Source organism: Phyllobates terribilis, unplaced genomic scaffold (genome assembly GCF_046119375.1).
Source record: "Phyllobates terribilis strain yellow unplaced genomic scaffold, ASM4611937v1 Scaffold_9__5_contigs__length_417890890, whole genome shotgun sequence".
Lineage (NCBI taxonomy): Eukaryota > Metazoa > Chordata > Amphibia > Anura > Dendrobatidae > Phyllobates > Phyllobates terribilis.
The window spans coordinates 282,923,530-282,943,395 of NW_027362769.1; the positions used below are offsets into that span (position 1 = coordinate 282,923,530).

Consider the following 19,866-nt stretch of genomic DNA (forward strand, 5'->3'; position numbering starts at 1 on the left):
CAGAGGGTTTTTAAAAGTATTCACTGAGTGAATGCCAAAATCATAATATAAACAGCCACTAAGCTGTGCAGCATGTAAGATAATATCTGGCGGGTGGGAGTGGTGAAGATTATAATGGAGAGAACAACAATCCCGTCAGCTGATACCCAGCATGTCAGGGCAAATTGCAGAAGTCTTCAAATAAAGAGACAACACTGTAAATATTGAGTCTTTGCATAAACTTGATGTTTTGTCAATAAAAATATAAAAACTTATGAAATGCTCCAAAAACAATGAAGCAGCGAATTCAAAACCAAAATGTGTCACTATTTTAGCACTCTTTAGCATAACTTATGCTGCAAAAACAAGTTTTCATACGGACATGTCAATGGAAAAATAAAGTCACGGCAGTCGGAAGAGGTGGAGGTAAACACAAAAGCCCAAAAACGAAAATTAATTGTACAGGTAAGGGTTTAAAGGGTCAATACTGACTTTTAGAATTCTTTCCTCCAATAGGTGGTACTAGCATCCCAGTCCTCTCTTTCTCTGAAGAGGCTAATTTCTTATATTAATTACCGGGGGAACATTGCATGGCCTGTATGTCTCCCTATAACAACTTGGTGATCTCCACACACAGAATGTACCCCTTGATTTTTTTCCCCACAGTGTTCACATTTCAATATGCAGTGGTGCCTGAACATTTATGAACCTTTCATAATTTTTTCATTCATGAATCCACAGCCGGACAGATTGTGTGAAAATGGAAGAAATTCAAGACCATTATTACCATCCCCAGAAGTGGTTGACCAACAAAGATAAGTCTAGATAAAGAGCAAAGTGTACTTATGTCACAGCTGTAGAATACAGCACTGTATAGTGACAGGGGTGTAAAATCACCCCCTGTCAGTATACAGGCTGCAGAGGGTCACTGGGGTTCATCAGATGAAGATCAGCTGTTGAGCCCCGGTGAGCTAGAGACCATCGGAACCTTATTGTGAAGGTTCCCACAGTAAGCATCAGCTGATCGGTCATGAGCTGATTGCTGCCGGTACTAATCACCTGATGGTCACGCGACCGTCAGGTGATCGCTGACGTGACCATCAGGTGATCAGTGAAGTCACCGCAGGTCCTGTAAGTACACAGCGGGGCGCGAGCCCTCGCCCCGCAATGTACAGCGAGCCGCCGACGGGACAGCATCGCCCGTGGTGGACACCGGGGGCCGCCAGAGAGGCGAGTATGAAGGTTTATTTTTATTTTTTACTTTTTTACACTGCAGCTAGCACGCGGGCTGGGAGAATCAGGCTGCTGCTTCTCCCATCCACGTTGCTCTCGCTGTTATCAGCCAGAGCAGCGGTCGGATGAGTAAAGTAGCAGCCTCCTCTCCCGACCAGGGTACCAGCCGCATTGAATCTGGGTACCAGCAGCATTGAACCCAGGTACCAGCAGCATTGAATCACAGCAATTTCAATGCTGCATTTCAATGTAATCAATAGGCGCAAAGGTGCGATTTTGCGCCTATTGATTGCATTGAAATGCAGCAAATCCGCATGTATAGATATTATACATGCGGGTTTGCTGCGATACAATGCAAGTCAATGGGTGCGAATTCGCCACGAAATCGCGCCTGAATTGGTTGTGCTGCGGTTTGTGCCGCAATGATAATCCGCAGAGGAAATTTCAGCATCATGTGCACAGCACATGCGGATTATCATTGGAATACATGGCAGACCTATTAACAAGCGATTTTAATAATAGCGGATTAACCGCTGCGGAAACGCATTAAAACTGCATCGTGTACACTCAGCCTAAATGTTTGGCGCCAATGAAATAAAAAAAAAGCTTATACTCACTTCCCTCCACATGGTGGAAGAGCATGTGAACAGACCATCAGCCTCCCCCAAGCAGCTTTCCTCATACACTGCCCAGCACTTGTGACCATACAATGGCTGCTGGTGGAGGAGCATGTGACCAGACCATCAGCCTCCTCCAAGCAGCTTTCCTCACACACTGACCAGCACTTGTGACCATACAATGGCTGGTGGTAGAGGAGCATGCGACCAGACCATCAGCCTCCTCCAAGCAGCTTTCCTCATACACTGCCCAGCACTTGTGACCATACAATGGCTGGTGGTAGAGGAGCATGCGACCAGACCATCAGCCTCCTCCAAGCAGCTTTCCTCACACACTGACCAACACTTGTGACCATACAATGGCTGCTGGTAGAGGAGCATGTGACCAGATCATCAGCCTCCTCAAAGTAGCTTTCCTCACACACTGACCAGCACTTGTGACTGTTAGAACCCTCCTGTTAGTTTTTTTTTTATTTTGTGGTCACGTGACCTGCTGCCTATTTATTCCAGCTCCGCCCTTCTGGCTTTCATGCACTTCAGTGTTACTTTGACTCTTAATCTAGCCAGGTGCTTTGTACCTATCTCTATAGTTTGCTTGGTCCTTGGACCTCTAAGTATTTTTGTCTGTTTGTCTTTTTGCTCCGCTACAACTTCTGCTAGGAGGTGTCCAATTTTGTCCCAGTCCTTAGTACTTTTAGGGACCCCTTCCTTATATCTATAGGTCTGCGTTCAGACTAGCTGAGGACAAAGGCGGGTCTGTTCACAAGGAACAGGTTGCCTGCTGCATCGTAGGGAATCAGCTTAGTCCTATTGTAGGGACAGTTTTCCTATCTTTCCTTAGTTCTTGTAGCAGATCATAACAGTGACCATACAATGGCTGCTGGTAGAGGAGCATGTGACCAGACCATCAGCCTCCCCCAAGCAGCTTTCCTCACACACTGCCCAGCACTTGTGACCATACAATGGCTGGTGGTGGAGGAGCATGTGACCAGACCATCAGCCTCCTCCAAGCAGCTTTCCTCACACACTGCCCAGCACTTGTGACCATACAACGGCTGGTGGTGGAGGAGCATGTGACCAGACCATCAGCCTCCCCCAAGCAGCTTTCCTCACTCACTGCCCAGCACTTGTGACCATACAATGGCTGGTGGTGGAGGAGCATGTGACCAGACCATCAGCCTCCCCCAATCAGCTTTCCTCACACACTGACCAACACTTGTGACCATACAATGGCTGCTGGGAGAGGAGCATGTGACCAGATCATCAGCCTCTTCTAAGCAGCTTTCCTCACACACTGACCAACACTTGTAACCATACAATGGCTGCTGGTAGAGGAGCATGTGACCAGACCATCAGCCTCCTCCAAGCAGCTTTCCTCACACACTGACCAGCACTTGTGACAATACAATGGCTGGTGGTGGAGGAGCATGTGACCAGACCATCTGCCTCCTCCAAGCTGCTTTCCTCACACACTGACCAGCACTTGTGACCATACAATGGCTGGTGGTGGAGGAGCATGTGACCAGACCATCTGCCTCCTCCAAGCAGCTTTCCTCACACACTGACCAACCACTTGTGACCATACAATGGCTGGTGGTGGAGGAGCATGTGACCAGACCATCAGCCTCCTCCAAGCAGCTCTCTCCTATAAATGGCTGGAGGACAAACGGCTAACCCCTTAGGTGTCTACCTCCAAGTGTAGATTTCCTGACTGAAGCTGACACCAATTGCAGCAGTTTTAAAATCACTAAAATACAAATGAAGGGGGAGTTTGTTGCCCATTGTGTCAGGATTGTGGATTGCTGATGAGCCAGCTAAAGGCCTCTATGCCCGCCATGTTTGTGCTCTAATGAAGGGGTACTATGGGCATATTGATGCAATTGGTAGATACTGTCCCAGTACATGGACCCTCTCCCAGTGCATGTCCAGCCTGATTACAATATGGCTTCTAAGCTGGATTTCTCATTACATCAAAGATCTACAAAAAAAGTATTTGTTATATAATTTCAAATCTATAAGAGGTCTAAAGAGCTTGCAATCTAACAAGTTACCTTTACATGACCGCTTTTACAGCTGATCCCCTCCTTTGGAAACAGGTAATTAAGGAAAATCCTAATGGCTAGCAGATGTGAAGCCACTCTTAGCTTGACACACAAGAATGCGAAGAAAGGCAGATTTTAGACCAGTAGAGATAAGAGCCCCAGCTAACTAGAAAATGTAAAATCCTTTGTCTCCCCTATAGAAATTATGAAGTGAGGATTTATAAACTGCGCTGACATAATAGATAGGAAAGTCATATTTTCTGGACAGTGGATGATGGCCGTGGGTCCGCCAAATAGATATCGGCAAGATGAATGATAATATCTATGCCATGTCTCCTATCTATGAACAGATAAAATCATGATAGGAAAGATGACGGAAATATCTCCTGCTGGGGAATTCTAGGGACAACGTTATACTAAAAGTTGAGAATCTTATAATTTTCTAAGACTAAGGCCACGGCCCTACTATCACTATGTGGTCAGTATTTTTTTTCAGGAGTGGGAGCCAAAACAAGGTGAGGAACAATCCGAGAAAAGGTATAATAGTAACAAGTCACCAATTCTGCATTTATCACCCACTCCTGGTTTTGGCTCCCACTCCTGGGATAAAATACTGACTGAATACTGATAGTGGGGCCGTGGCCTAAGACACATCATATAGCTCTCAGAAGTCCAGCTCTGTTACGAGTCACCAGAGGGGAGGTATGTGGGTGTAACTTGTGTTGATAAACGGCAAATACCAAATTATGATCTTTGTTCAATGCCAGGAAGATACATTGCTGTGTAGGATTGATCCATGTTTCACTGGAGTTCTTCCCTCTATAAATCTGAGCCATTTCCGTGACATCAGGTTTAGCAATTTTCTTTCATTATTCCTTTATATTTTAATTAATTGTTTAGTTATACTGTATTGTTTTGTCCCCTGTGAGGACCTGGCCACTTTCTAAATACTTTTCCAGCACTGAGCACCCCTTTTCGTCAATTTTAATTTTGGGTTTTGTTAGAAATTTGCTTGCTGTGTTTTGTTAGTGATTTGTTTGCTCATCAGTTCAACCTCAGGTATCTATTCCATTCACTGACCATATCTCCAAGACCTTGGGCCATTGTTCTCTCCCTCACCACAGGTAGTCTCACATGCAAACCCAGGGGATGGGTACCACTTGAGAAAATATCTCCACTAGGCACAGTTAGCTGGGGGAGGGAGGGGTGAGCTCTTCTGCCGATTCAGGAGGCTGAACCCTGTGCAGGAAAAAGGGAAGATTCATTGCTAGTCGGACTGAGAGCTGGGTGGTATCACGGGCTGCGGTCGTGATATCCATCATCTGAAGTAGCATATGCTGTGACTGCCAATATACCGGCGGGAGATACAAAAAGCTGTGGGCCAACCAAAAGTTGGGGGACAGTGGGTATCACCTGGTACGGGGCAGTGGAACTAATGATTCCAGGTTGGAAACTCAAGGACTAAGAGAATTGCCTGTTGGACATTTACCTGGAATTGCTGTTCACCGTGGTCGGAAGGAATAAAGCTAATTGCATCGATAACTTGCCTAGGTGATTATTAAAATCCACAACCGCACTTCTTTACATCCCCTTTATAAAATATTTTGTATATTTTTATAAGCACCACCTACTTTTCAGATTAAATATATAAAAATGTATTAGCTTTGTTCTTCTTGCTCTAAAAAAACCGCACTACAAATTCATATGCTATCTGTAATGAGGGTCCAATCGGTCTGTAAAGCAATTGGTGGTGGCAGCTAGTAGTTTTTCTTGGGTTATTGTGGAGCTTGGCAGTGACCTTACCGGGGTATGTATGTACAGTACAGAGCAAAAGTTTGGAGACACCTTCTCATTTAAAGATTTTTCAGTATTTTCATGACTATGAAAATTGTACATTCACACTGAAGGCATCAAAACTATGAATTAACACATGTGGAATTATATACTTAACAAAAAAGTGTGGAACAACTGAAAATATGTCTTATATTCTAGGTTCTTCAAAGTAGCCATCTTTTGCTTTGATGACTGCTTTACACACTCTTGGCATTCTCTTGATGAGCTTCAAGAGGTAGTCACCGGAAAAGGTTTTCACTTCACAAGTGTGCCCTGTCATGTTTAATAAGTGGGATTTCTTGCCTTATAAATGGGGTTGGGACCATCAGTTGTTTTGTGCAGGAGTCTGGTGGATACACAGCTGATAGTCCTACTGAATAGACTGTTAGAATTTGTATTATGGCAAGAAAAAAACAGCTAAGTAAAGAAAAACGAGTGGCCATCATTACTTTAAGAAATGAAGGTCCAAAAAATTGGGCAAACTTTGAAAGTGTCCCCAAGTGCAGTTGCAAAAACCATCAAGCGCTACAAAGAAACTGGCTCACATGAGAACCGCCCCAAGAAAGGAAGACCAAGAATCACCTTTTCTTCTGAGGATAAGTTTATCCGAGTCACCAGCCTCAGAAATCGCAGGTTAACAGCAGCTCAGATTAGAGACCAGGTCAATGCCACACAGAGTTCTAGCAGCAGACACATCTATACAACAACTGTTAAGTGGAGACTTTGTGCAGCAGGCCTTCATGGTAAAATGGCTGCTAGGAAACCACTGCTAAAGACAGGCAACAAGCAGAAGAGACTTGTTTGGGCTAAAGAACACAAGGAATGGACATTAGACCAGTGGAAATCTGTGCTTTGGTCTGATGAGTCCAAATTTGAGATCTTTGGTTCCAACCACCGTGTCTTTTGTGCGACGCAGAAAAGGTGAACGGATGGACTCTACATGCCTGGTTCCCACCGTGAAGCATGGAGGAGGAGGTGTGATGGTGTGGGGGTGCTTTGCTGGTGACACTGTTGGGGATTTATTCAAAATTGAAGGCATACTGAACCAGCATGGCTACCACAGCATGTTGCAGCGGCATGCTATTCCATCCGGTTTGCGTTTAGTTGGACCATCATTTATTTTTCAACAGGACAATAACCCCAAACACACCTCTAGGCTGTGTAAGGGCTATTTGACCAAGAGGGAGAGTGATGGGGTGCTACGCCAGATGACCTGGCCTCCACAGTCACCAGACCTGAACCCAATCGAGATGGTTTGGGGTGAGCTGGACCGCAGAGTGAAGGCAAAAGGGCCAACAAGTGCTAAGCATCTCTGGGAACTCCTTCAAGATTGTTGGAAGACCATTTCCGGTGACTACCTCTTGAAGCTCATAAAGAGAATGCCAAGAGTGTGCAAAGCAGTCATCAAAGCAAAAGGTGGCTGCTTTGAAGAACCTAGAATATAAGACATATTTTCAGTTGTTCCACACTTTTTTGTTAAGTATATAATTCCACATGTGTTAATTCATAGTTTTGATGCCTTCAGTGTGAATGTACAATTTTCATAGTCATGAAAATACAGAAAAATCTTTAAATGAGGTGTGTCCAAACTTTTGGTCTGTACTGTATATAGAAAAAATAAAGATAGAAGCCGCACCAGCATATAACGCCCGGGTGCATAGCCTCCCCAGTATAGACCAACCTTCAACATAGGACAAAAAAAAGAGAGGCAGCACACCATCCAGTGTTAAGAAAAAAAAAGTGCTGTTAAATGGCCCATCATGGTGACGTTTCGGTTCTGTAGTGAGGTGGGCTGCCTCTCAGTTTTTGTTTATAAAATTATATATATATGATACACTTCACTGTGCGTTTCCAGGTAGGGAAAGCAACCGTCGCCTCGTCCTGTCTTTCTATCGTGGGTCAATTGTGTATTGTCCTGACGATTGGAGGCAGCAGAGTGCTGTTCCTTGACAGTATTATATTACAGAATAAGATGCAAAACATGGCGTACCAGGAGTTCCTGACCATAATATGCATAATATTCACATTGTTGTGTTTCAATTGAGTTTTTTTCACTGGGAGATTGGACACATTAAGCGAGATCCTATAACCACACAAAGAACCAAACCTATAAGCTGCAATTAACGCTGGACCTCTACGTGGCCACCACAGTGACATGCTGTGCATGGCGACGGCCGAAGACAACCAATAAAGCACGTCCATGAGACAGTGTGTGACAAGTGTGTCGCAGGTACGCAAAGCACGAGCCTCAGCTAGGACCCGGTGCTTGACATAAAGCTGTATTTTTTACCTTCTGTTCTGAGTTGGTTACTTTTTATTTCTACTCCTCTCAGTCCTAAAGTGTGGCCCTCTCTCTCCGCTGTGTATAAATCTAGTCTTTTAAATCTAGGCGTGGTCCTCAGGGAGACTCCCATCGAATAACTGAAGACCACTCCTACTCCATTCTTCACAAGGATGATGGAGCCATATTTCAGAAATGGATAGGAGCAGGAATAAAAGACAAATAGCAGCAGATTCAGGAGACCAATGCGCTTGAAGCCGAGGGCAGCAGTTCTCCGCCATGTTCTGTGCTCACATATTGCTGCACATTTCACCCACTGGTTTGGGAATTGTGGCAACCAGGAACACCCGATGCTGGTGGACAGAGTCGGACGCACGCATTGACTGCTTTATTTTTCCAAAATCTGGAGTTCGCACAAACTCGGCCTCATGTGTTTGAAGGCCAGGCCTACGTATCTCCTGCCCTACCGGATCACACGTCTTGTGCCTGAACTGATGCCAGGAAGAGCCAGGCCTACGTATCGCCTGCCCTACCAGATCACACGTCTTGTGCCTGAACTGATGCCAGGAAGAGCCAGGCCTACGTATCGCCTGCCCTACCAGATCACACGTCTTGTGCCTGAACTGATGCCAGGACGAGCCAGGCCTACGTATCTCCTGCCCTACCGGATCACACGTCTTGTGCCCGAACTGATGCCAGGATAAGCCAGGCCTACGTATCTCCTGCCCTACCAGATCACACGTCTAGTGCCTGAACTGATGCCAGGACGAGCCAGGCCTACATATCTCCTGCCCTACCGGATCACACGTCTTGTGCCTGAACTGATGCCAGGATAAGCCAGGCCTACGTATCTCCTGCCCTACCAGATCACACGTCTAGTGCCTGAACTGATGCCAGGAGAAGCCACGCCTACGTATCTCCTGCCCTACCAGATCACACGTCTTGTGCCTGAACCGATGCCAGGACGAGCCAGGCCTACGTATTGCCTGCCCTACCAGATCACACGTCTTGTGCCTGAACTGATGCCAGGACGAGCCAGGCCTACGTATCTCCTGCCCTACCAGATCACACGTCTTGTGCCTGAACTGATGCCAGGACGAGCCATGCCTACGTATCTCCTGCCCTACCAGATCACACGTCTTGTGCCTGAACTGATGCCAGGCCTACATATCTCCTGCCCTACCAGATCACACGTCTTGTGCCTGAACTGATGCCAGGACGAGCCAGGCCTACTTATCTCCTGCCCTACCGGATCACACGTCTTGTGCCTGAACTGATGCCAGGACGAGCCAGGCCTACTTATCTCCTGCCCTACCGGATCACACGTCTTGTGCCTGAACTGATGCCAGGACGAGCCAGGCCTACGTATCTCCTGCCCTACCAGATCACACATCTTGTGCCTGAACTGATGCCAGGACGAGCCAGGCCTACATATCTCCTGCCCTACCAGATCACACGTCTTGTGCCTGAACTGATGCCAGGACGAGCCAGGCCTACGTATCTCCTGCCCTACCAGATCACACGTCTTGTGCCTAAACTGATGCCAGGACGAGCCAGGCCTACATATCTCCTGCCCTACCAGATCACATGTCTTGTGCCTGAACTGATGCCAGGACGAGCCAGGCCTACGTATCTCCTGCCCTACCAGATCACACGTCTTGTGCCTGAACTGATGCCAGGACGAGCCAGGCCTACTTATCTCCTGCCCTACCGGATCACACGTCTTGTGCCTGAACTGATGCCAGGACGAGCCAGGCCTACGTATCTCCTGCCCTACCAGATCACACGTCTTGTGCCTGAACTGATGCCAGGACGAGCCAGGCCTACATATCTCCTGCCCTACCAGATCACACGTCTTGTGCCTGAACTGATGCCAGGACGAGCCAGGCCTACGTATCTCCTGCCCTACCAGATCACACGTCTTGTGCCTGAACTGATGCCAGGACGAGCCAGGCCTACATATCTCCTGCCCTACCAGATCACACGTCTTGTGCCTGAACTGATGCCAGGACGAGCAGTCACTCAGCTTTTCCACTCGCTTCTACAGCCATCCTGGAGAGCCGGGGCGAAACATGGACACTTGGAGATGAAAGTGGATAGAAACCCTGCACTGCCGAGGATCCAATATACAATGGGGACCAAATGTAGTATGGATGCAGTTTTGTGATCATACCTCTTCATCAGGACAAGGGGCGAAAAAAGGGACAAGTAGCATCTTTTGATCAGACGCTACGACTGCCGCTGGATGGATGTGAGCGTCCTGTAGCAATGTGTGGGATCAGCTCTCCAGCCAGTTTCCCCCTGGGATTGATCCACCTCCATAGGGGTGATCATCACCACAGGAGTGTGGTACGACCCCCCATGGAGGAGCCCGGATCCCCCACAACACATACTCTGACTGACGATCAGCACCAACTTTCTTGCAGGTCTTTTCACCACTGAGCTGCACCCCAACATTTACCGCAGAAAAGGAAACATGATGACTCTGCATAGGACCATGTATACACTTGTATGAACTCGCCTGTTGACTTTGTATGCACGACAAGCAGACCGGGACGGCAGGAAGTTTCCTGGAGGCCACTGTTATACGGATCACGTGGTCTGAGAGGGGGAACTTGGGAAATGTAGTTTCTCGAAATCCCGGACGGAAATGACGTTTAGCTAGACGCCAGCACTCCGTTACTAAGCAACAGAGAGGAGCGGAGACGCCGGTGCAGGTGAGTGCGCGTCTCCGGGGACGTTATCCCTCAGCAATCACTGGTAACCGAGACACATTCCGGTATCAGCATCCACACAGGACCGGACCGTTCTCCTGACGTCTCCGTCCAGATTGTGGGTCCAGTATAATGAGTGTTTTCATTGACATTTCTGACTTCAGAAGGGCAGAAAAAGCGCAAGCAACGCGATTAAGACGCAGGTGAAAAAGCCGAGTGAAAGTGCAAGTAAACTGAATTGGCTAAAACAGCACAATGCTGCAGGTGCTGAAGGTGCTCTTTGTTCCTCCAGTTTTTTATTCATAAAATTTCCCTTTTTTTCACAAGTTGAATAACAGAAATGAGCACAATAATAAAACCCAATGTAGTGCTGTGCCCGACATAAATACAGGTGCTGCTCACAAAATTAGAATATCATCAAAAAGTTAATTTATTTCAGTTCTTCAATACAAAAAGTGAAACTCCTTTATTATATAGAGTCATTACAAACAGTGATCTGTTTCAAGTGTTTATTTCTGTTAATGTTGAGGTTTATGGCTTACAGCCAATGAAAACACAAGTCATTATCTCAGTAAGTTAGAATAATTAACAAACAACAACTGCAAAGGCTTCCTACGCATTTAAAAAGGCCCCTTAGTCTGTTTCAATAGGCTCCACAATCATGGGGAAGACTGCTGACTTGACAGATGTCCAGAAGGCAGTCATTGACACTCTCCACAAGGAGGGTAAGCCACAAAAGGTCATTGCTAAAGAAGCTGGTGACGCACCCCCTGGGACATATTCCTTTTTGAGGGGAATACCCGGCACCGGATCAGATGGGGGGTTGTAGTCTCCGAGCGGCTGTGACCCGGTCCCGTGCCCAGGGCGTCAAGCTCAGTGTGATGTGGCAGTTCTACAGATGTTACTAAAGTTCTTTTGTGTCGACTACGCCACCCGTTGTATTGCGGTCACTATGGCCGCCGCTGCAGCAGGGTCCGCTGAGGCTGATGGTGTAGGTGCAGCTTTTGATGGTATAACCCCCAACGGGTGGGGTATAGCCTCAGGGGGTCAGGTGCAGAGGATGGGGGTTGTGGTGGTGCAGCATAGATGTTAAAGGAAGACAGAGTCGGGTTGTGCAGTTTAGGGTATTTACTCACTGCTGATGTTCCGGTCACTCCAGCTGCTAGTGACCACCCGAGCCGTGCTGCGTCCACCAGGTCCTGGATCCAGCCAACCCCCAAGCGAGTCCGGAGCGTGACCCTGAGCTCTCCTTCTGTCCTTTCTCTGGCCGTCCCCACTAGTGATCCACCCAGGTCCAGCTCCCTCGGGCCTTCTGTTGGGTGACCCTTGGCCTTGGGTTCCCTGACCCTCCGCGTGGTATGCCTTCGGGGTGGATGTGGTGGGTGGCCGTGGCAGACGCTGCCCACGGCCTCCGGTCTCTGGCTGGGGTGTGTTTCTGCCCCCACCAGCTTGGGTTCCGGTACCCTGATGCCGGCTCTTCACCCGTTGTTTTAATTTGGGATCTTGGAGTCCTCTCTTCTGCTTCCCCCTCTGGGTCTCTCTTTCTCTGCTCCACTCTCTCTCTCTCTAGGGCTCTGCTCTGCTCCTCTTCCTGATTCTGACAGACTGACCCTGATTCTAGTTGGTGCCCACCTTATATATCCCTCTATGTGTGAGCTCAGGTGACCAGCACCCAATGAGCTCCTATCTTTATCCAGGCTGCTCCCCCTATCTGCCCCTACACTACATGGGATGTACCACCCCCCTCCCACTCCAGCCAGGAACAGACTCGGTCGTACCTGCACATTTCTAAGTGGGAGTACCGTCGGTCTGCTCCTCGGAAATGGGATGTGTGTAGTGCATGCAGCCTACCGAGCTCAGTTCCACACTCCTTCCTTACCCGGGAGTGGAATATCACACCTCTGGGTTGAGGTGCAATACCCCTGTAGCAGCCGAATCCTCAGGGTGCTACATTCCCCCCTGGTAAATCACAGCACGTCCTCGGGCTGTAAGACATAAACACCAAAACATACAAATTTTTTTTATAAACATAGAAAACATATAAAACATTATATATATATAAAACTTTTCATATAACATTCTCGTCGTCTCTTGTTTCTGGTTCCTCCTCCGGACACTGTGCAACGTGTGTCCGGGAAAAGTACGACAGTCTCTTAGAAAAACTGGTTTTCTATAAAACCGGTAGGGGGCGCTTTAGGACGCGCAACTATTTACAGGGGAAGTTGGCCGCTCTCAGTCCTCGGCCAGTTAGAGGGAAGGGAATGGCTGCTCACAGTCCTCAGCCTGTAGGATGAAGGGGTTAACGGGTAAACAGTTCACTGGTCCCAACGGGGACTATTTTAGCAGCAACGGTTCACTGTGCCCCGACGGGCAACTATATACAGTCTCTACTCCCGTCCTCAACGACGGCTCCCTCCTGCTTTTTCTTGGTGATATGGTGTTGCTTCAGACCCGTCCGGGTCCTCTGGCTCCTCCTCCCCGTACCGCAACTCCTCCTCCGTCAAGCGGTGTACGTGGAGGGCGTAAGGTCCTTTGGCACACTTGTGCCGGGTGAAAGTGACCTCGTCTCCTACGTAGAGGTCACGGCCTTTGTGACCTTCCGGCAGGTGGGACTCGACGTCTCTGCGGGTCACAAAAACGTCACCGCGGTTGTTACGGTCCCGAATAAAGCCCCACCCATGCTGCGGGTTGAACTTTATCACCGTCCCGATGGTGCGGGGACAGTGCGCTGCACGGGGGTTCCTCCTAGTCCGGCTCTTCTGCTCCGCGCTCCGGATTTGGGCCTGTTGTTCTCTGACCCGCCTCTCCTCCCGTTCTCTCGCAAACTCTGCTAGCTGCTGACGACAACACTCAGTACGCTCAGCGGCGACTGCCCGAGTTTCTCCGGTGAACCCCATCAAATCTTCTCCCGTGGGGTCCCACTCAAACTGTGCTTCCGCTAGCGGGGGCGAGATCCGTGCCACGGGCTTCGGAGCCGGAATCAGGGGTTCATCCAGGGGTCTTAGTTTCTGCTGCCGTTCCAGCTCATGGTATCCTTCGGGCCAGATGAAGGGCCGCCCGTCCGGCCATGTGAGCTGGCTGAACAAGTCCTCCCCCAGGTGTGGCACCCTTGGTTTTACGGGCGCGGGCGCGGTGGTGGTGGCGCCCGGGTTGCCCAGGCCTTGCGGCCAGGCCTGGGGCACCTGGAAGGCGAAGGGCACCGCTAGGACGGCGGCACCCTGGGCTACCTGGCCTTGCGGCCAGGCCGGAGGCTCCGCGGAGGTAGGGGGCGCTGTTGGTGATGCGGCGCCCGGGGGTACTAGGCCTTGCGACCAGGGTGGTGGTATTTCCTGCTTTGTCACGCTCCGGGTCGAGGCGCGTGACGTCACAGGGGTCGCTGCGGCGGCTTCCGGTCGGGGCCTAGTCCATAGCGGTGACATGGCGGCTACGGGCACAGCAGGGGGACTTTCGGGCTCTGCGACGGGGAGCTGGGGCAGGTAAGCGGTGTCACGGCTTGGGGTATAGGCGTCCCCTTTACCTGCCTCCATGCGTTCGGCTCCCTTCTCGGCGCCGTCTCCGGCCTTGGGTCCTCCCGCGCCATCCTCAGAGGCGGTCTGCTTCCTCTTCCAGGGTAGCGTGCTCCGTTGACTGGTCTCAGCTTGCTGGGTCATCTCCCGGCTCCACTCCGCCAGTATCTCGCGCTGCACCCGGGCCATCCTCCTTGCGAGGCCCTCCAAGGCAGTTTGTGCACACTCCCGGTCTCGGGGGAGCTGCGCTAAGATCTCCGCTAGACCTAGCGGGGTTGTGGACTCTAGCAGGCTCCTGACCATCGGGTCGGTGCTGCTCTGCTCTTCTTCCGGCAGGCTCCTGGCCAGCGGGCCGGTGCTGCTCTGCCCTCCTTCCTCGGTCTCTAGCAGACTCCTGGCCAGCGGGCCGGTGCTGTTCTGCTTTCTCTCCATCTCCGGGTGAGCTCCTCCGCTACTCCCCGTTAGACCTCTTGCCTCCGGGTCCGCTCGCTCCAGACTGCTCCAAGCGGCACCCATCTTTTCTCTTCTCTTTCGTCTCCTCCCACTTAGAGGGCGGTCCCGGGGCAACTCGGTGACTGTCAGCTCCAGGGGTAGTTCTTTCACGCTGACAGACACCTCCAGCATCACAGTCTCTGTTGGTGGGGGCGGTTTCCACTTTTGGCGCCATTTTCTGTCCCGGCCCACGATGGGAGGTGGCCTCTTGCCCTCCTTTGGCACGCCCATAATGGCGTCCGCTGCTCTTCCAAGGCGGGAAATCTGCGGATTTGGCGGGAAGCGTCGCCCAGTGGCGGGAAACTCTGCAGATGGCGGGAACAAGTTGGAAATGGCGGACAATCGGCGGGAAACGACTGGTGATGGAGTCCGATGGCGTGGACCCTCCGGAACCGGCGGGAGACTTCTTTCTGAGGTAAACTTGCACTTTTCTTCAGGCACGCAGTACCCGGGTGTTGCGGGCACGTAATCCTGCCGACTACGCCAAAGTTGACGCACCCCCTGGGACATATTCCTTTTTCAGGGGAATACCCGGCACCGGATCAGATGGGGGGTTGTAGTCTCCGAGCGGCTGTGACCCGGTCCCGTGCCCAGGGCGTCAAGCTCAGTGTGATGTGGCAGTTCTACAGATGTTACTAAAGTTCTTTTGTGTCGACTACGCCACCCGTTGTATTGCGGTCACTATGGCCGCCGCTGCAGCAGGGTCCGCTGAGGCTGATGGTGTAGGTGCAGCTTTTGATGGTATAACCCCCAACGGGTGGGGTATAGCCTCAGGGGGTCAGGTGCAGAGGATGGGGGTTGTGGTGGTGCAGCATAGATGTTAAAGGAAGACAGAGTCGGGTTGTGCAGTTTAGGGTATTTACTCACTGCTGATGTTCCGGTCACTCCAGCTGCTAGTGACCACCCGAGCCGTGCTGCGTCCACCAGGTCCTGGATCCAGCCAACCCCCAAGCGAGTCCGGAGCGTGACCCTGAGCTCTCCTTCTGTCCTTTCTCTGGCCGTCCCCACTAGTGATCCACCCAGGTCCAGCTCCCTCGGGCCTTCTGTTGGGTGACCCTTGGCCTTGGGTTCCCTGACCCTCCGCGTGGTATGCCTTCGGGGTGGATGTGGTGGGTGGCCGTGGCAGACGCTGCCCACGGCCTCCGGTCTCTGGCTGGGGTGTGTTTCTGCCCCCACCAGCTTGGGTTCCGGTACCCTGATGCCGGCTCTTCACCCGTTGTTTTAATTTGGGATCTTGGAGTCCTCTCTTCTGCTTCCCCCTCTGGGTCTCTCTTTCTCTGCTCCACTCTCTCTCTCTCTAGGGCTCTGCTCTGCTCCTCTTCCTGATTCTGACAGACTGACCCTGATTCTAGTTGGTGCCCACCTTATATATCCCTCTATGTGTGAGCTCAGGTGACCAGCACCCAATGAGCTCCTATCTTTATCCAGGCTGCTCCCCCTATCTGCCCCTACACTACATGGGATGTACCACCCCCCTCCCACTCCAGCCAGGAACAGACTCGGTCGTACCTGCACATTTCTAAGTGGGAGTACCGTCGGTCTGCTCCTCGGAAATGGGATGTGTGTAGTGCATGCAGCCTACCGAGCTCAGTTCCACACTCCTTCCTTACCCGGGAGTGGAATATCACACCTCTGGGTTGAGGTGCAATACCCCTGTAGCAGCCGAATCCTCAGGGTGCTACACTGGCTGTTCACAAAGTGCTGTATCCAAGCATATTAATGGAAAGTTGAGTGGAAGGAAAAAGTCTGGTAGAAAAAGGTGCACAAGCAACCAGGATAACCTCAGCCTTGAAAGGATTGTTAAGAAAAGGCCATTCAAAAATGTGGGGGAGATTCACAAGGAGTGGACTGCAGCTGGAGTCATTGCTTCAAGAGCCACCACACACAGACATATCCAGGACATGGGCTACAAGTGTCGCATTCCTTGTGTCAAGCCACTCATGATCAATAGACAACGCCAGAAGCCTCTTACCTGGGCCAAGGAGAAAAAGATCTGGACTGCTGCTCAGTGATCCAAGGTGTTGTTTTCAGATGAAAATAAATTTTGCATTTCATTTGGAAATCAAGGTCCCAGAGTCTGGAGGAAGAGTGGAGAGGCCACAATCCAAGCTACTTGAGGTCTAGTGTGAAGTTTTCACAATCAGTGATGGTTTGGGGAGCCATGTCATCTGCTGGTGTAGGTCCACTGTGTTTTATCAAGACCAAAGTCAGCGCAGCCGTCTACCAGGAAATTTTAGAGCACTTCATGCTTCCCTCTGCCGACAAGCTTTTTGGAGATGGAAATTTCATTCTCCAGCAGGACTTGGCACCTGTCCACACTGCCAAAAGTACCAATACCTGGTTTAAAAACAACAGTATCACTGTGCTTGATTGGCCAGCAAACTCGTCTGACCTTAACCCCATGGAGAATCTATGGGGTATTGTCAAGAGGAAGATGAGAGACACCAGACCCAACAATGCAGACCAACTGAAGGCTGCTATCAAAGCAACCTGGGCTTCCATAACACTTCAGCAGTGCACAGGCTGATCGCCTCCATGCCACACCTCATTGATGCAGTAATTGATGCAAAAGATGCCCCGACCAAATATTGAGTGTAACTCGCCCCCTGGGCCGTGGGGTACTCAAGACCGGGTCTCTGGGTTGCGTGGTGCTGATGGGGGTAGTAGTGGCAACCCGGTCCCGTGCTCAGGGTGTCAGGCTAAAATGGTGGCAGTCTCTCTCTATATACATGTGAAAGTCCGACTACGCCACCCGTGGATTGCGGTCAGGGATAACCGCCGCTGCAGGACAAACCGCTGGGGCTGGTGTTGGTGAGCAGCACAGGAATGGCATAACTCCCCACGGGAGGAGTGTAGCCCAAGGGCAGTGTAGGTGGATGTTGGGGGTGATAGTTCCGACCGCGATGGTCAGAATGCAGAGTCCGCTTAAACAGTTCAGGGTCTTTATTGTAACAGATGGTAATGACCCAACAACAGTACCAGCTAGAAGGGGGCCTGGATGTCTGAGAACACTCGGGAAGCCCCTCTGGTCAGGGTGAGGGTGTAGGCCTCCCGTGCTCTCTATGCTCTTTCTGACTATTTCCCCCTTTAGTGGTAAAATAGCCCACGTCCCTGAGCGTGCCGTGTATTCTCACCCGTATGGCTTGCAACTTGGGCTCCTTTTACCTCTGGCCTCTCTTGGCTTTGCTGGTCCCTTCTGTTGTGGCGGAGCCTCCGGGCTTTTTAGGCCAAAGGACATGAAATCCCTCGCGGATTGGTTCTCTGCTGCTGGACTTAGAGTCTTTACAGCCTCGGACCCCAATGTCCGGTAGATTATTCTCCCTTTCTGCCAGGACAGGCTCTCGGCGCCGTACGTCCCTGGCTAGCAGTTTCTCCTCTGCCTCACGGACTCCTCAGCTGCTGCTGACCTGTCCCTTACTCTAAGAAACCCTTCTGGTCACTTCAGAAGTGGGTTCTGGTCTCTCTAACCCTGCCCCAGTTCCAGCTTTTATAGGGCAGCCAGCTCCCCCTACTGGCCTGGGACAGGAGGTGCTGCATGCTAATTGTCCCTAACCAGGGAACCTCCCTCCTGCTCTCAGACACAGCCTTTATTATTTGTGGCATCCAGGCCTGGGGTGACACATTCCCCCCTAGTAAAAGTTTAGTACTCCGGGACTAAGCCTTTTTGCCCAAAAACAAACAGGGTAAATACACACAACCATAAAACATCAGCAAATACCAGCACAATTTGAGTTCTTAAGGTCACAGTGTGGTCTGTGACCGGGTGTCCATATCACAAACAAAAGGGAGCTTAAACCGGGTGGGGGTCTGTCCTAGCCCCGAGTCCTTGACAGTCTTTGATGGACAGTCTTTATTCATTCCTCAGTTAAGCTTCAAAAGGAGGCACTTTGTGCAGTTATTTACAAGCAGTCCCGGTTACTCAAAGTTCATAACTTGTTAGTCCATTGGGTTAACTGAAAGAAACTGAAACACATAATCACTGGTCATGCAATTAACTTTTCAAACATTTCAACATTTGACAATTATTTATAAGGGTTATTTACAGTTCTTAACACACCCTATATTCTCCAGCGAGCGGGTATCTGCCCCTTTGTGCTCCGGGTTGACCTGCGTAACCCACTGTCTGGTGGTGGTCTAACCTGGTTTTCCCCACTAGCATTTAGGGTACAGCTACTAGCTGGGTTTACAGGCAGTGCAGGCAGCTGTCTGCGGGTCCTTTGGCTTACCGCAGGTATGGCAGGCTCACTGTCAGCAGAGGGTAGACTCTCCTGGGCTGCTGGCATGGGTTCTTCTGCCTCCGGGGCTGCTTGTTCTTCTGATTCTTCCTGCTCTCCTGTATGTTCTTGATGGGTTGGTTGAAGGAAGTGTAGGACGGGTACCACTATTGCGTCGTTTATCCGAGTCCAGGACCGGGAAACTCTCCGAGAACGGTGCTGACCGTTTCTTCCTTGTCCACTGCGGGCTCAAGGTCATCTTGATCTTCACTTGCACTCTGTAGTTGCTCGGGGCACCGTTTTAGGTGGTCTCTGGAGACAGTGTTCGTGGTCTCTCCTCCATCCTTGCTTATTACACATACCTTCGAGTTGTCGTGGTTGGACGGCAGTACTGTGTACGGGTCTCTCTCCCACTGGTCATCTAGATTGTGAAGCTTTCTCTTCCGCTTCAGGACCTGCTCGCCAGGTTCCAGGGGACCAGCAGGGGCGTGTTGGTTGAAGAGCCTCTCTTGCTTTTCTCTTGCTTGAGCCAGGCTCCTCTCCACGCTCTCCTGTACCTTTTTGTACTGTAGCAGCCGTTCTGTATCCCAGTCCGCATCTGGGGAGTTGTCCTCAGGTGTCAGGACTCCCATCTCCAGGTCCATAGGCAGATTACCTGGTCTTGCTCGCATCAGGTAAGCCGGGGTGCAGTTGGTAGCCTTCACCGGGAAATGATTGTATAAGTCTATCAGGTCCGGCAGTTTTTCTGGCCACAGGCTGCGTTCTTCCAGGGGCAACGTCTTGAGGAGATCAATGACTATCTGATTCATTTTCTCACACATCCCGTTGGTTTGTGGGTGGTAAGGCGTCGTCCGAATCTTCTTACAGCCGTAGAGGTTGCAGAACTCTTGGAAGACTTCAGCCTCGAACGCAGGACCTTGGTCTGTCAGTACCTGTTCCGGATACCCGTGTGGGC

At 50.5% G+C, this 19,866-nt stretch overlaps 2 protein-coding genes across 2 annotated transcripts in view; one reads left to right on the forward strand and one right to left on the reverse strand.

Annotated features, from left to right (window-relative positions):
• The window catches only part of LOC141162100 (glucose-1-phosphate thymidylyltransferase-like), a 203,416-nt gene extending 192,785 nt beyond the window's left edge, over window positions 1-10,631 (reverse strand). Inside the window, exon 1 of the mRNA XM_073647841.1 lies at window positions 10,507-10,631. The gene's annotated coding sequence lies outside the window, so the exon portion shown is untranslated. The remainder of the gene's footprint in view (window positions 1-10,506) is intronic.
• A 17-nt stretch (window positions 10,632-10,648) lies between these two features.
• The window catches only part of ANKAR (ankyrin and armadillo repeat containing), a 541,104-nt gene continuing 531,886 nt past the window's right edge, over window positions 10,649-19,866 (forward strand). The window contains exon 1 of the mRNA XM_073647842.1: window positions 10,649-10,702. The gene's annotated coding sequence lies outside the window, so the exon portion shown is untranslated. The remainder of the gene's footprint in view (window positions 10,703-19,866) is intronic.